The 17,705-nt window shown below is 31.5% G+C and overlaps 1 protein-coding gene across 3 annotated transcripts in view; it reads left to right on the top strand.

The window, feature by feature from the left end:
• Positions 1 to 17,705, top strand: part of Stx17 (syntaxin 17) — a 56,654-nt gene that overhangs the window by 17,556 nt on the left and 21,393 nt on the right. The window lies entirely within an intron of this gene.

Below are 17,705 nucleotides of genomic sequence, written 5' to 3'. Positions count from 1 at the left end.
AATCAACTAGTGAAATACAGTATAGCCCTTTGCTTTTTTGAAAGTGAATAATTGCCTCGTTTTTCAAAATTGCCTGGCTTTCACTATATTTGTGACTATTTATTTCAAATGCTCCACATCACTGTCACGTTTTATGAATGTTTTTCATATGCTCAGAAATATCAGTTTCCTTCTTCATTTTGACAACTCCCTGCTGAAGCCCTTCTGCCCCCAGCTGCACTGTGTATTCCCTCCAGGCTTGCTGCACAGCTGTTGCTCTGGAACTTCCCTTAGATGTTCCTCTGTGTTGGGTCCCTGTTTTCCTGTATATCATATCTACCTCATTTTTTAATTTACTTCATTGTTTTGTTTGAGTAATTTGTCAGTGCCCAGGAGGTAATTTTTTTTTTTCCTTGTTTGTGGTGCTGGGGATTGAACCCCGGGCCTTGTGCATGCGAGGCAAGCACTCTACCAACTGAGCTATATCCCCAGCCCAAAGGAGATAAATATTTAAGGAATGGTATGTATAAAAACAGCCTTTAGTCCTCTACTAAGTGATTGATAACTTTGCTAGATGTAGAATTCTATTTGGAATTCTCTTTCAATAGTGAAGGCCTTCTAGCTCTTTTGTGTTACTCTTTAAAAAGCTGGTGTCATCTGATTTCCCTCTCTTTTTTCTCCCTCTCTTTGGGAGCTTTGTGATCTGCTTATCTCTGACATTCTGAAATTTGATGATCTTGTGCATTGTGTTAGATCCTTTTGGTTGATAAAAATTCATATTCTTTAGTTCTGAGAAAATTTCTTTGATAATTTATTCTCCTGCCTTTCTGTCTTTGCTTTTTTATTTTACTTTTTTAGATATTTTATATTAAGAGTCAGCAAACTGTGGCTCATACTGTGAAGGCATATCTGGCCTTCTGATTGTCTCATTTGTTTACTTCTTTCTTTTTTTTTTATACTATTATGGCAAAATGGTATAGTTTCAACAGAGACTGCGGCCTGCAAAGTCTAAGCATTTATTATCTGACCTTTTACAGAAAAGGTTTGCCAAAACTTGTTCTACTGAATGTGGGAACTCTAGATTGCATGTCTAACTTTATCTTCTGTTTTCCGAGAGATTTCTATAGCTTTTTCTTCAACTTTTTCCACTGAGTCATTTATTTCTGTCATTATGATATTTTTTAATGTTCTCTCTTTTCTTCATACATCTCATCTATGGGTGTAATAGTTTCTTTTATTTTTCTGAGACACTAAAAACCTATTTGCTTGCCTCCTGGTAGGTACTTAAAGGTACTTTGGCAAGTTGGCATTTTCCTTGGGAAAACCGTCAAATATTAGTGTCTAGAGATTGCTCTAGTTCAGTTTTCTAATGACAAATTTGTGCTCTTCTGCTAGGGCAGATAGGTCCTTAATTTGCAGAGCTATAGGGACAGCTTAGATGAAGGCTATTGGACTTTCTATAGGCTTTCACCACAAATCCCGACCCCCGATCCCTCACCCCCCGCACCATGTTTCTGAATCTAGAGGCAGTTTTTCCAAAGAATGCATACCCTCTTGCATTTCAAAAAAGTTAGTATAACTGCAGTATTGTGAATATATTGGGATACAATGAAAAATGAATGCTAGAGGTCATTAGAAAAGGTCACAGAGATGAAGGAAATAAGATGCTAGTAGCTTAGAGTTATGGAAATAGACAAAACCAGATTTGATTTGAGATTTAGGTGTAAATAGGATTTATCTCTCTGTATTTTACTGTGTGATAACTAGATTATAGACCTAAGGAGCAGGAACTATATCTCTACTATTTGTATATTCCACAGCACCTGGTTCTCAGCAAGATTCAGTGTTTATTGAATGGTACTGAGCATGTTAATGTTAATGAAATTATTATGACTTGGATTTCTTACCATCATCACTGTTTAAATATTATTAAAAATCACAGGATTTGTTTGAGATATTGACTATGGTCAAAATGTTTACCGATTTAATATATATTTATGTACATATATACATATATATTTACATTATTGACCTCCATCTGGCAAGGAAGATTTATGTGTGTCATTAAAATAATGAGATTAAAAGTACTGTTAGATAATAGGTATTTGCTTAGTTTTATTCATATTTACCCTGAATTTTGTGTATAGACTTGTTCTTTGCTAGTTTGTGTAAAAGTCATTTTTGGAGAAATAATTTCATGAAGTTATCACGATTGGACTTGTGTAATTAAGAACTATCCTTTCATTTCATTATGGTATCTTTTGAGAGAAAGTACTTCTTAATTAAATGTGGTCTAATTTTTCAGTCTTTTATGGTTCATGCTTTTGGTGTCTTGTTCAAGAAATCCTCTATCCTAAGATCAAGAAGATAAACAATATTTTATGTGTTTCAAACTGTATCATTAATCTATGCTTAGATACCTTACATTTTAGGTTGTATGTATGTGTGCACTTGTGTGTTTGTATTTGGGGCAAGTGTAAAAGTGTTGGCTTTATTTTAAATTATGCTAATTTTTGCTCCTATAAATAGACATATAGTTAATTTTCAAGAGTCAATTATCCTTAAACTATTATAATAATTAGTCTGTAATCTCTTTGTATCTTCTTTTTATGGTAACTTTTTGAGTAATTTTTTCTTCTCATAATATCCATATTTTTCTGATTCTTTCTTGCTTTGATTCTTGGTGTGTTTTTTTTTCAATCTGGCTCATTGGTTATTGGAAGAAACAGTTGGTTATAAATAAGCTTATTCAAATATATCTTTTTTTAAAGACTGTATAAAAAACAACAGCTCCCTCTGCAAAAGAATTCTTAATACTATTTATACATGTTATTTTTCTGAAAGTAAAATCTCATTATACTATATCCCAATTAAAATTTTCTTGATCATTTGAATCATATGCAGTACTGTTTGCTTGAACAAGTTATTTACTATCTCTGAACATCACTTTCCTTACATGTTATTTTTCTGAAAGTAAAATCTCATTATACTATATCCCAATTAAAATTTTCTTGATCATTTGAATCATATGCAGTACTGTTTGCTTGAACAAGTTATTTACTATCTCTGAACATCAGTTTCCTCAGCTGTCAAATTAACATAATAGTCCCTAACTTTTGGAATCTTCGTAAGGATTGTCCATCATGTGTGCCCAAAGCCTATACAGCCCCTATCATATAGTAAATCTTCAGTGAATAAGAAGAATTAGTAATAACAAGTTTAATTTGATACTTCCACTTTTCACTACTAGATCCAGCTAACAAAATGTTGGCTTTTTGTTTAATTTAAAACATTAAAATTGCATTACTTTCTCCATTTTCATGAGCTCGTCATACACAAGTATAAAATATATATTTAAAAGCTCAGTCTTCCCCACTCCCCTATCCACATATGTAACATACGGTAACAATCCTGGTTAATAATAGAGGATTCTGATAATTACATAACAATTTCTGCTGTAAGAAATGTGTCCAGATGACAATTCAAAAAAAGTTAATTTAAATAATTGTTTAAATTTTTAGTAAAAGTTAATGTAAGCCAGTATGTGATTGTCAAATATATTATAGAAACCAATAAATAATATAGTGCCAGCCATCTGGGTTCTGGATAAAGGACTGTTGTCCTCATTTTTCGGATAAAAGGGAGCTGAAGATTAGAATTTGGTGTTTGTCTAAAGTAAAACAAACAAACAAACAAATGTAGTTATTTGTCTAAATTTGAGAAATTTAGTGTTTGTCTAAATAAGTGGTAGTAAAGAATCCAGTTTATCTGGCATAGTCTCACTGTTCCTAGTTGGCATTAATGAGAATCCTTACTGAGAACTAATTCCAAGGTAGTATCTTAATTTCTTCTTTTTAATCTATAAATAGTTTCAATATTAGGCAGAAAGGAACTGAGTTCTGCACCTAACACCTATACATTAGGTATTAGATATTTAAATAAATGAAGTCCTTTTTCTCCTTTGATTTTTCTTTTTACTTTTTCATGGTTGAATATTTTTAAGCTGTTCAGATATATGTATGTATATTTCCATCATCCATTCTTTTCTTGATAAAATTTAAATTACATTATTAGCACATACTAATTCATCCATTCTTTTTGGTACCTTTTGATATTGAGGTATAAAGTCATTATACTACCATCAATACCTTAGTATAGTGATTAGAGAATACAAATAAAGACTAGTCCATATTTATGTTAATTAAATAGTTTTAACTTTGGAGCCCTTAATAATAAGTTACAGATTTCTAGAATGTGTTTACTCTGTTATTTAAATGTTTACCAGTGGACTTGTATTCTGTGTTTGTAAAGAAATCAAATTAATTATTATGATACCAAATGTTTTCTGCTATACACAATTTGCTCTTAAAATTACATGTTGTAAAAACACATTAGGAATCCTAAATCAATATTTAATGAAGGCAAATATATGCATAGCCATTCATCTTTTAATCATTAAATACATAATTAGCATTTTTTTAGAATTTTCAATTAACATAGAATAATTACTTTTTACGATTATCAGTATAGATGAGTATATATTTGAATATATTTTTTAATCTTGAGAGGAGTTTAGAGATATTTCTGAAAGGAAAAAATTCATAGCTAGTTATTAAACTAAAACTAGAGAGAAATAAAGAGTCATCTTTATTTTTCTGAAAGTTTGGCCATAGTTTACAGTTTGCTATTTGCATACTGAAAAGCTTATTAAATACTGAGTTGATGTACTTTCTTTTTTTTAATTTACTTGAATGATTTACATATTGATATTTCTGCGTTTTGAGAAATTGGTACATCTGTCTTTCTGGCCTGATTGTTAGAAGAGACTATTCTTGTTCTAATAGAACTTGTATGTTGAAAGTGGCAATTACAGAAAACAGAGACAGATTTTATTTTCGCTTAAATTTTCTATTTTTAATTGACATAATTGTACATGTTTATGGAACATAGGGTATGCTTTGATACATGAATACATTGTGTAATGATCAAACCAAGATAGTTAACATTTCCATCACCTTTATCACTTCTTTGTGGTAAGAGCATTGAAAATCATCTCTTCTAGTAGTTTTCAGATATACAGTATATTCTTGTTAACTATAGTCAGCCTACTGTGCAGTAGTACACCAGAACTTATTCTCCTATCTAACTGTAACTATGTAACCTCTCCCACTCATCCCCAGCCTCTGGTCACCATTATTCTACTCTCAACTGCTATGAAATCACCCTTTTTAGATTCTCCCTGAGATCATATGATATTTATCCTTCTGTGCATGTCTTGTTTTACATAATGTCCTTCAGATTCATCAAGTGACAGAATTTCATTCATTTTTATGGCTAAGTAGTATGAAGAGTATTTCATGGATGGGGTGTGTGTGTGTGTGTGTGTCTCCACATTTTCTTTATCCATTCATCCATTAGGGACACTTAGTTTGATTCTTTAACTTGGCTACTGTGAATAGTCTGCAATAACCATAGAAATAGATACCTCTTTGACATACTGATTTTATTTTCTTTGGCTGTATACCCAGTAGTTCATTTGGAGGGAAGCTCCATACTGTTTTCTATGACTGTACTGATTTACATTCCCACCAAGAATGGACAATAGTTCTCCTTTTTCTACATCCTTGCCAGTATTTGTTGTTTTTTAGAAAGATTTGTTTTAGATGATTACAAGTGCTATGAAGAAAAGTAAGCAGATTCAGGGGAACAAAGAATCATAGAAGGTAAGGAACTTTTATATGAATAGTGGTTGTTGAAGGTGATGACATTTGAGGAAAGCCCAGAAGGAAGTAAAGACACAAACCATGGGAGAATGGCGTTTCCAAACAGAGAGAAAATGAATGTGAATTTTGTGAGGTGGGAAGATGCTTGTGAGGTGGGAAGAAGTAGTAAGGAGGTTGTGTGGCTGGTGTGAGCAAGGAGAGCATAGGAGTTGCAGTCAGAGAAATCAGCCAGATCAGATCATGGAAGGCTTTGCAGGATGTGATAATCAGAGTTGGGTAGAAGGCTTTGGGAAAGTTCTGAACAGATAATGACCTGATTTAACTTTAAAAGATCACTTGACTGTTAAGAAAGGAATAGACTCTAAGAGAGCAAGATTGGAACCAAGAAGACCAGTTTGGTGGCAAGTATGATAATCAACAGGATATTGTTTAGAAGAAGGCAGATACACGCATGTACAGATAATTTGTATAGAATATGAGAGGCCTGATTATATTAGATTTTTACCTACTGTCTTTGTAGCTGTAGTATATGATTCTGAACTCACAAACTTGGTAGAAAAATAAGGAGCTGTTCTGATATCCACTTTAACATTGAGGTACCTTTTTGAAAAATTACATACATACATACACACACACACACTTCAAACATACAAAAATGTAGAAAATGACAAAAATAATATATCAAACACCGCATAATGTCATCACCCAGCTATGTCAGAGGTGTGAATGCTTTGCCACAATTGCTTTCTTTTCTTTTGTTGAAGAAAACTTTACAAATCCCACCAAGCACCCTGTGTTCCCTTGTTTAATTCTATTTCCCTTGCTCCCACCTTCATCTGAAGGGAATCTTTTTGCCTGATTTAGATTTATCATTTCTGTTCATATAACTATATGTAAATAATATATATTGTTCTGCATTTTCCTTTCTGCTTTTTAAAAAACAACTCTCTTGATTATATAATTGACATACAATAAGGTACACATATTTTAAATATTTAAGTGTTGACATGTATAACCGTGAGACTATCCCTACAATCAAGATAATAATATATGTGTTACCTCAAAATGTTTCCCTTTGCTCTTTTTGAACCCCACACACTCTTGATCTCTCCCTGCCACACCTGTCTGTGCCCTCCCCCAACCCTCCATACTCAGGCAACCACTGACTTGCTTTCTGTCATTATACACTAGATTTCCTAGATTTTATGTAATATAGACAATATATTATATAATATAATCATACAATATATATATTTTCTAAAAATCTGCTTTCTTTCACTTTGCATAAATATTCTGAGATTCATCCCTGTTGTAATGTGTATCATTATTTATTTTTATTATTAAATAATATCATATTATATGGTTATACCATACTTTGTACATTTATAAATTGATGGACATTTGGTTTGTTTATAGTTTGGGGCTATTACAAATAAAGTTGCTATGAATATTTGGGTAGAAATATTTGAATGGGCAAAGGATTTCATTGCTCTTGGGTAAATGCTTAAGAATGGAATGACTGGATCATATGGTAGTTGTTATTTTACTTTTTAAGAAACTGCCAGACTGTTTTCCAATATGGTTGCACCATTTTATATTCCCACCCTGTTCTTCTATGTCCTTGCCAATACTTGATATTGTTAGTTTTCTTAATTTCAGCTATTCTAATATGTCTGAAGTGGTAGCTGCTGACTTTAATTTTCATTTATCTGATGATTAACAATCTTTCTGTTTTCTTTTGAGCTGACAATATTGTATTCCATTTTGTCTCTTTTTTTGTCTTGCTGCATGTAACTCTACTATTATAGTGGTTAGTTAAGGGTTTATAGTATACATCTTATCATAGTTTATCTTCAAGGGATTATATACTTTTCACATATGTTTATGAAACTTACATATGCTTACATTTCTCCTCTCCCAGTCTTTATGCTGTTGTTCTCATAATTTTATTTTATGTATGTTATATACCTTGTAATACTTAAACAGTATTATCTTAATAGGTAATTATTAGTTATTAAGTACTATACTTAAACAGGCAATTATCTTTTAAAGTTATTTAGATATTAAGAAGAAAATCTTATATATTTACCTTTATCATTTCCATTTCTGATTTGCTTATTAAAGCCTTTGTGTAGATCTATTATATTTTCAACTGTTTTGGTTTTCTTTCTGCCATAAAGATTTCCTTTTTTTTAAAGAGAGAGAGAATTTTTTAATATTTATTTTTTAGTGACACAACATCTTTTTTATTTTATTTTTTAATGTGGTCCTGAGGATTGAACCCAGTGCCCCGTGCATGCCAGGCAAGCGTGCTACCACCGCTTGAGCCACATCCCCAGCCCAAGATTTCCTTTAACATTTCTTAGAGTGTGGTTCTACAATGATGAATTCTTTTAGATTTCATGTATCTTAAAACTGTTTCACCTTTTTTAAATGAAATTTTGTCATGTATAGAATTCTACATTGACATTTTTCTTTCACTACTTTAAAGATGTTGTTTGATTATCTTCTCAGTTGCATTCTTATGAGAAATCTGCTTCATTTTTATCTTTGTTTCCCTGTTATATAATGTGTCTATTTTCTCTGCTGCTTTTAAGAGTTAACTTTATCACTGGTCTTGGGCACTCTGATTATGATAGGCCTTGTAGCATTTTCTTCATTTGCCTTGTGCTTGAATTTCTTGAGCTTCTTGGATCTCCGGATTTATTGTTGCATACAATTCAGACATTTTTTGACCAGTACTTTTCAAATATTTTTCTGCCTCCTCCGCTTCATGATCTCCAGTTGTATATCTATTGCTTAATGTTATCTCACAGCTCACTGACACTCCTCAGTTTTTAAATTTTTTTTCTGTGTTTCATTTTGAAAAGTATCTATTGCTTTGCCTTCATGTTACTAATCTCAGCAGCAGCAGTATTGAATCTGCCATTGATCCATTCAATGCATTTTTTTTCAATATCACATGTTGTAGTTTTCATCTCTATAATTTTGATTTGGGTCTTTAGATATCTTCCATATCTCTACTTACTTTTTGACCATATGAAATAAAATTCTTTTTGTGGGGAGGGGGTACTAGGGATTGAACCCAAGGGCACTTTACCACTGAGCCACATCCCAGTCCTTTTTTTATTTTTTATTTTGAGACAAGGTCTTGCTAAGTTGCCGAAGCTGCCTTCAAACTTTCGATCCTCCTGCCTGAGCTTCTCTAGGTGCTAGGATCACAGGCATGTACCTGCTTATAAAATACAATTCTAATAATTACTTTAATATCCATTTCTACTAATTCTAATATCTGTCAATTATAGGTCTATTTTGATTCATTGATTATTCTTATGTGGGTCATGTTTTCCTGTTTCTCTGTATGTCTGGTAATCTTTACCTTGGGTTTCTTTACCTTGTTAGGTGCTGAATGTTTTTATGTTACTATAAATCATCTTGTGCTTTGTTCTGGAATGTAGTTAAATTACTAGTTATTGGAAACAATAAATTTGATCCTTTCAGGTCTGTCTTTGATGATTCATTAACTGGAGCTTACCTTTGGTAGTGCATAGTGTGTGCTTAAAATTCCTTATTACCTACCAAGACAAAACCTTTCTGAGTACTTTACTTGTGAATTAAGAGTTTTTCCAGTTAGTTTCCATCTTTGAGTGAGTGCTGAACACTATTCCTTTTAACCTTTTCAGATGGTTCTTTCCATAGCTTTGGGCACTTTACTCACATAAAATGTTCTGGTCAGTTTTTTGGTAAATACAGATCTTTAATGAACCCTAAATACTGATGTATCAGTGACCCTCTCTGCATTACCTTCAGGATTCTTTGTGTGGTTCTCTCCTTTTTAGTACTCTGTTCTGAGACGACCTTGGACACAAACAGAAGTCACTCATATTTTAGAACTGTAAGTAGAATAGGCTTAACAATTTTCTTCTCCAGAATAAGAAAATATTAGCATTAAGAAAGATTTTGTGGGGCTGGGATTGTAGCTCAGCGGTAGAGCACTTGCCTAGAAGGTGTGAGGCACTGGATTCGATCCTCAACACCACATAAAAGATAAATAAATAAAATAAAGGTATTGTGTCCATCTACAACTAAAAATATTTTTTTAAAAGAAAGAAAGATTTTGTGTTAAAATTTTGAACCTAATTGAAAAAATTAGAAATTGTTACTATGGTAATTCACTGAAGAACATTAACTTGGCTTTATTGAAAACTTGGTCAGTCTTGCTTTTTTTCCAAGGTAGTAATGATGTAGAATTTGTTGAGAACACAGTTTCTGGGACTCACCTTAGAGATTCTGATTCAGTAGATTTCAGACAACATTTGGAAAGATGCTTCTCTGCAGAGAATCAATCCTAGTTCCATAATTAGCACAGATGCACAAAAATAAAATTAGCCATGGAATTGGTAGAAATGAAATGTGTTCATGATTTTGCTAGGAGAAATACAGAACACTTGAACTATCTACATTTTAATTTATTTTAAAAAAAGCTATTTTAAAAGGGAGAAGAAATAGAAAAGAGAGTGGAAAACAATAATAGTAGAAGTTAGGAGAAAAGAAGAAAAGATTGAGAATAAGGCTAGGTAGGGAATGGAAGAAAAGATAGAAGAGTAGATTCCAAAATGAATGCTACTAGAATATAAATTATTTTAGGTCATTATCAGTTTTACATGAAATTATAACTTAAATTTTGCTTCAAATTTTTAATGTACTAATTAATCAGGATTTAGGATCCTTGCCTATACTCCAGTTGGCTTAGGTTCTACAGAATCTTAGAGAGCAAATTAAATCCAAGAAACGATCAGTTGTAAGAAACACTATTATTTTGTGTACCTCTAAAGGAAGAAAAAGCACTGCTAGTAAACTATGGCACAATGCTTTTTTACCATGCATTGTAAGATGCAGTGTTCTATAATTTCAGTGATGCTAAAATATAGAAAAGGTATTTTGTCCCCAAATTGATAAACTCTATTATTGAGAAGCTTGTTTCTTTCCAATATGTTCTTTCTATTTAGTATGTTCCATTTTCCCAAGATTATTTTTCTAAGACAGCTCAAATCTCCCTTCCTTCATGAAACCTATCTAGATCCTTACAGTAAAGGCACATTTCAAATTTCAAATGTTTCTTACCCCTTTTGATTTTGAATTTCTCCTTAATAATCAAAAACAAAATAGGAGTTAAGTAGTTCTGCTTTCTCTGCATCATCTGTTAACATTATACCATCTGCCCCAAGCAGTAGGCCTGAACCTTCTTTCATGTTCTTGCTGTACATGTGTTTTAAATCCTTTTTATTGTTCTTAACATTTTTCACCAGCCTCCGCTCATTCTGGGCTCTTACTTACGTGATTCTCCTTGTTTCACACCACTCTTTTGTATTCATGTGCCTTTCTTTTCATTCCCTTTTTTTTTTTTTTTTTTGACAAGTCTCTTAAAATCCTGAACTTATCTGTAACATACCCTACACAATCATGTTAGATTCTTTAGATGCCATTATTTTCTTTTTTATGAGATTAATTTGTTTTTATAGTGTGAGAAATTCACATTTGAGAAACTAAATTATGTCTTTTTAAAACATAATGTCCTCTTATCAGAATATAATTTATGTTATGGTATCATACAGCTTTTTTTTCTTTAAAACTGATAATATTAACTTCCCTAAAAAAATCACTGGTCCCAGTATTCCTAACTATTAAGAACTCCAAGGTGCTTTCTCATTTTCATTACACTATTTTATTCTTGTATGTCAGAATTAATTTCAAAGGAGTAGCTCCTTTCATTGTTTCTTCTGCCCTGAAAGAAGTATTTCATATGCTAGTGACTAATATTGTGCTCTTCCAGGGAAGAATTTTAGTAGGTTTCATGATACCTGGTGATCTGTCTTACTGTCAGATCACTACTGTGCTACTTTGTTGAAAATGTTAAGAAGGAATTTATTCATTTGCCAGATTTATTGAATTGCAATTTATACTAAGAACTAAATACAGCCTTGAAAAGATACAGTGGTGAAGAAATTAGACCCAGTACCTGCTCTGACAAACTTTATAGTCTAGTCAAATGGGTAGAGTTAATATCTTTTATCCAATAGATGGTACTTAATATGCTTCCACAATAAGATCCCTACTGAATTTTTTCCTACTCTCATTTTTTCAAACTTATTTCTATCCTTGTGTTAATTGATTCTTCAGGATAATATAAGATTCTTTTCTAAAATATTGAAACTTTTCATTTTAAACTATAACATAAATGCCTAATATACACCTAAATAATTATACAAGTATGTGATTAGGGTGATGAAATTTCCTTTTAGGAATCTGGATTTAAAATAAAAATAATGTGTGTTTATTTGAAAAGAAGAAGAAGAGGAAGAAGAAGAAGAAACAGACCATTGCCAGCATACCAGAAGGGCTTCGTAGCCTCTTCCCAATTATGTCCACCTCCCCAAAGTAATCACTATCTGGATCTCTATGATAAATACTTCCAAACTTTTTTGCATAATTTTACATAAGTAAAAATGGGAGTCTTTAAGACTATAGTTTAGTTTAACCTGTTTTTTAACATAATTAAATTATATTAAACAAATCATTTGTGTCTGACTTGAGCTTTAGCTGTTGTTACCTATAACAATAGTTTTCCAGTCCATATATTGAAATGAAGTATATGTTCAATTACTATTATTGCTGTATTTTTATATGCTCCCAGATTTAAATTGCTGACATTTTCTTTAGGATTTGTGTATTTTGTTCATGAGAATATTTGAGTCTAGTGTGATTTTTTCCTTTTTCTTACTCCTCTTGTTGAATTTGGTATTGAGTTTCTGCTATCAAAAGAGTTAGGAAATGGTTTACCATTCCCTTGAAGAATTTATATAATTTCTTTTAAATGTTTGGTAGAATTGGCCAGTGAAACCATTCATGCTGGGTTTTTGGTCTGGTTGGTTTTGGCTTTGTGTGTAGAAAGGGAGAAGGCAGGGTAGTTTCAAAATATAGATGTAATTTCTTTAATAGGTATATGACTATTGAGATTTCTGCTTCTTATCAGCTTGGTAAATTGTAGTTTTCTAGGAATTTATATATTTTATCTAACTTTTCTAATTTTTAGACATATATTTGTTCATAATATCTTCTTATTGTATAATTCTGTAAGATCAGTAGTAATATCCCCTTTTGTTTATTTCTGATTTTGGTTATTTGTGCCTTCTCTATTGTTTTAAAATACCTATCATGAGATTTATCAATTTTATTAGTATTTCCAAATTAAGTTTTGGCTTTGATATATTGTGTGTTTATTTTTCTGTTTCATAAATTTTTGTTCAGATCTTTATTATTTTCTCCCTTCTGCCTTTGCATTCATTTTTGCTGTTTTCTAGTTTATTAGGATAGATGTTTAGTCTACTACTTTCCAGCCTTTCTTCTTTTCTTTTTTTTTTTTTTAAAGAGAGAGAGAGAGAATTTATTTATTTGTTTAGTTTTTGGCAGACACAACATCTTTGTTTGTATGTGGTGCTGAGGATTGAACCTGGGCGCGCATGCCAGGCGAGCGCGCTACCGCTTGAGCCACATCCCAGCCCTCTTCATTACTAATGTATATGGACTTATATACATTTCTAACTACTCTTTTTAGTTGGCTGTAAGTTTTAATATGAATTATTTTTTTTTCATTCAGTTCAAGGCATCTTTAATTTCCATTGTGATTTTTTCTTTGACCTATGGGTTATTTAGAAATATCTTTCTAAATACATGTAGTGTATATAGCTATATATCCCCCTAATTATTTCAAGTAATGTATATTATGATCAGAGTATTGTAAAATTTAAGACAGTACATAGTCAATTTCTGTAAATGCTGCCTTTGTTTTTTACATGTATATTCTCAACTTTTAATCTTGTTCAAATCCTTTATGTCTAACTTACATCATTTGTCCATTTGTCCCATCAGTTACTGAAAAGGTATTAAAGCCTTCCATTATGACTGTGGATTTAAATTTTTCTTTGTAGTTCTGTCAACTTTTGAATTACATATGTTGTGGCTATGTTATTAGGTATACCCAACTTTAGAATTATATGTTCTTGGTGAAGGTATTATTATTATTATTATTATTATTATTATTATTATTATTATTATAAAGCAATTCTTTATTTATAGTAATGTTCTAACTTTAAAGTCTGTTTTCTCTGCTATTAATATTGCTACAGTGGTTTTCTTGGGGGAGGGAGTATTAGGGTTTGTTTATCATGTAGCTTTTCCATTCTTTTATTTTTTCTTCTTGTTTTACGTATACCTCTTTTGCTTTTTATCTGGTCTGAAATTCTTCATTTTACAGCTGGAATACTTATTTCATTTATATTTAATATAATCAGTGATATATTTCAGTTTAAATCTTTCATGTTATTGTGTGTAATCTAATTCTGCCTTTTTGATTCTTTTCATCTCCATTTTTACTTTCTTTGGGATGATTTTATATTTTCTATTGATTCAGGTTTTTTTCTGTGTTGGCTTTCATATTATAGGCTTTTAGTGAAAACTACAACATATTATATCCTTTACTTAGCAACACAGATAATACAAGCACATTAGAATGTTTTAGTTCCATTTATGTTCCTCCACTTAAATATTATTTATATAGCATTTACCATGTATATACTGAAGATAATTACTCAGTTTTTGTTTTTCTATAAATATTATTTTACCTTTGATCTTGAAGAATATTTTTGCAGGAAATAGTTTTAAGTTGACAGCAATTTTCTTTCTGTACTTTGAATACATCATTTAGTTTTCTTCAATAGCTTTCATTATTGCTATGTGAAGTCATGTTATGATCTTACTGTCTCTTTGCAGGAAATGGTTTTGTCACTAGTTCCTCTTGAACATCTTCATCCTCGTCTTTCCTTTTGTTTAGCTAGGTATATTTTTCTTTTTATTTATTCTTCTCAGGATTTGTTGATCTTCTTGAATCTGTGGAATGATATTTTTCCTCCCTCTGTTTCTGGAAATTTTCAGCCATTATCATTTCAAATTTGTTTTCTATCCTCTTCTAAGATTCTAAATAAATACATTATTTATTATTATTGTAGTTAAATAAATAAATGTATTCTCTATGTCTTTTAACTTCCTCTTCTGTATTTTTAACTTTCCTTTTTTATTTTTTACATAGATTCTTTCGATCTATTTTCTATTTTTTCTTCAGCTTGGCCTAAGATACAGCTAAATTCATTTATTAAATTCTTTCTTTTTGACATTATTTAAAAATTATGGAATATTAAATCTTTTTAAAATTTATATGTTGCTTTATGTAGATTGTAATTGCCAAATTTTCCAGCTTGATTTTTGTATCTATGAACAAAATAACTGTAAATATTTTATAAATTTATAAATTGACAAATGTCCATTTGTATGTTTCTGTTTGTTTCTGCTGCTTCTTCATGTTGCATATGTCTTCACATATATAATTATCTTAATTGGTGAACATTATATTTGAAAAATTATTTGAAGCTAGGAATAATGTTACTTTCCTTGTGTGAGGATTTGCCTTTGACTTCTTTTCTGCCCCTGAGGACACTTTCTAAGATTATCTTTATATAATTTCGGAGTTTAAGGGGTTTTGTAAGCTACTCAAGAAATAGGAAGTAAATCTGCCATTCATGCAAGAGATGGCTTATTTCAGTATACCTGTGATTGTAGGATGTAGCTCTTTAAGATCCTAGCCCAAAGCACCAGGGTCCTCACAGTTAGGGTGTCCTGCCATTGAATTTTTGTCTCAACCTTTGTGAGTCTGCATTATTATGCAAGTATTCCCAGAGCAAATGTGACCTGAGTTCAGGATTACTTTTCTTTGCCGAGTTCTTGTCTTGCAAATTACTTATTATCTTGTTTGCTTTTTGATGCTTTTGAGGTTTTTTTTCTTTTAGTTGGTATTATGATTTTTTTACTCAGTTTTTAAAGTAATCATTAGTGAGAAAGTTATTCTGAGTCACCTAGTATTGCTATTTCCAGAAGTAGGAATACCTCTTTTATGGTTTTTACATGTAGTTTTGCTATACTGTATCTACTATTTGATTTTAGAGAGACTCTATACCTGTGCTATCCAATGTGGTAGTTCCAAGTCACATGGGGCTGATGAACACTTAAAATGTTGCTAGTTTGTGTTAAGATGTGTTGTGAATATAAAATATATATATACCCAATTTCTAAGATTGACTACAAATAAAAGAATATACAATGCTCAATTCATAATTTTATATTGATTGCATGTTGAACTAATATTTCAGATACATTGGGTTAAATAACAGTATTAAAATTAATTTCAGCTCTTCTTTTTCTGATGTGATTATTAAAGAAATTATATCATGTGTTTTGCATTATATTTCTGTTGCCTAGTATTATCAAATAGTAAAATTGTGAAGGATACAAGATCCTTGGCCTGGATTTGATTTCTAATTGTATCCTTTACTAGCAGTATGGTCCTGGGTTACATTTTTTACTTCTTGCTTTAATTTTCTCTTCCGTAAGGTCATAATAATGGCAATAACCATTTTAAAGATACATTGTGAAGGTTAACCACTTGGCATAATGGATAGCTTACAGTAAGTATTGACAAAAATATATCATTAGTTATGTTTTTTTATATTATTATTATTATATTTGTTACTGTAGGATCAGATTTTATACTTAAGTGAGCATTGTCTTTCCCTTAATTTTTTCCCTTCACACATAGTAATAGTTTTTAGCTGGATATGATAATTTCCCTGTTGACACAGACATATGTACAAGTCCCTTAGGACAGGAAGAATATGTCACAGGTTCACCCATAGTAATAGAATTCTTAGCTGGATAGTAGAATTTACCTGGAGACACAGACATATGTATAAGTTCTTTAACAGAGGACAAATATGTGACAGGTAAATGCTCATTGGGTTTGTCTGCAGGAAAACTTCAGTGTTTCTTCAAGACGATATTGCCTAGCTAGGTATGGTGACACACACCTATAATCCCAGAGACTGGGAATGCTGAGCAAGAGGATCGCAAGTTTGAGGCCAGCCTTAGAAATTTAATGAGGACCTGATCAGCTTAGTGAGACCCTGTCTCAAAATAAAAAATAAAATTAAAAAAGGGCTGGGAATGTGGCTCAGTGGAAAAGCACTTCTGAGTTCAATTTAAGGTACCAAAAAAAAAAAAAAAGATAACATTGCCTAAAATATTTCTATAGACTATGTGGCAACTATATAACCAAGGTTTACAATTATATTCCAGAAAGGAGTCACTTAGTCGGGAGGTGGTAATGAGTTGGAAACAATATTGTTCTAGGACTTCAGACGTGGTCTGCAGTCCTAATTCTGCTGTTTAGACTTGTTTCTTTCTTGTGAAATAAATCATCAAGATGAACTTAAGGTGGCCATAAAGTTATATAATTTTGATATATTAATGCCTGTAAATAATAGGTTTTGAATATACAATCTAATTATCTCAAGGTTTTCTAGCTCATACTGAATGGTAAGAGAATGAACATAAGGTTGGAGGAAGTATAGGATAATGGTAGGTTAGAAGCATTAGACCACCAATATTATGGAATATTGGTGTAATTGTTGGTATAACTATTGATCAGGAGGGATGCCCATGATGATATTGTCAAGTTGGGGTGTGGATGACAAGTTATGGATTGTTATACCTAATATTATCCATTTTTTTAATGAGGAGAGAAGGCCTATGTATGCTAAATGTGTGCATGAGCCATGAGAAATACATGGTAGGATTGGGTTAAGAAAAGAGATGGGATTAATGAAATGGGAAAATAAGTTTTTCTTTAGATGGTTCTGTAGTGTTTGACTTATTTTGAAGAGCATTAATTACCTTTGTAGAATAGTCATATTTAATGATGGAAAACTGCTAAATAATTCAAAGTGTGAGAATGTGGGTTCTAAAGATGCTATATATGGAAAATAGGAAAGAATTATGGCACACCTTCTGTTGTAGAGAATATGTAATCATTTCCATTCACAATCATTGTAACAAAGT

This window comes from Marmota marmota, unplaced genomic scaffold (assembly GCF_001458135.2).
Source record: "Marmota marmota marmota unplaced genomic scaffold, marMar, whole genome shotgun sequence".
Classification (NCBI taxonomy): Eukaryota; Metazoa; Chordata; class Mammalia; order Rodentia; family Sciuridae; genus Marmota; species Marmota marmota.
Note: the sequence above shows the minus strand (reverse complement) of the source record. Positions and strands in the feature narration are given on the sequence as shown.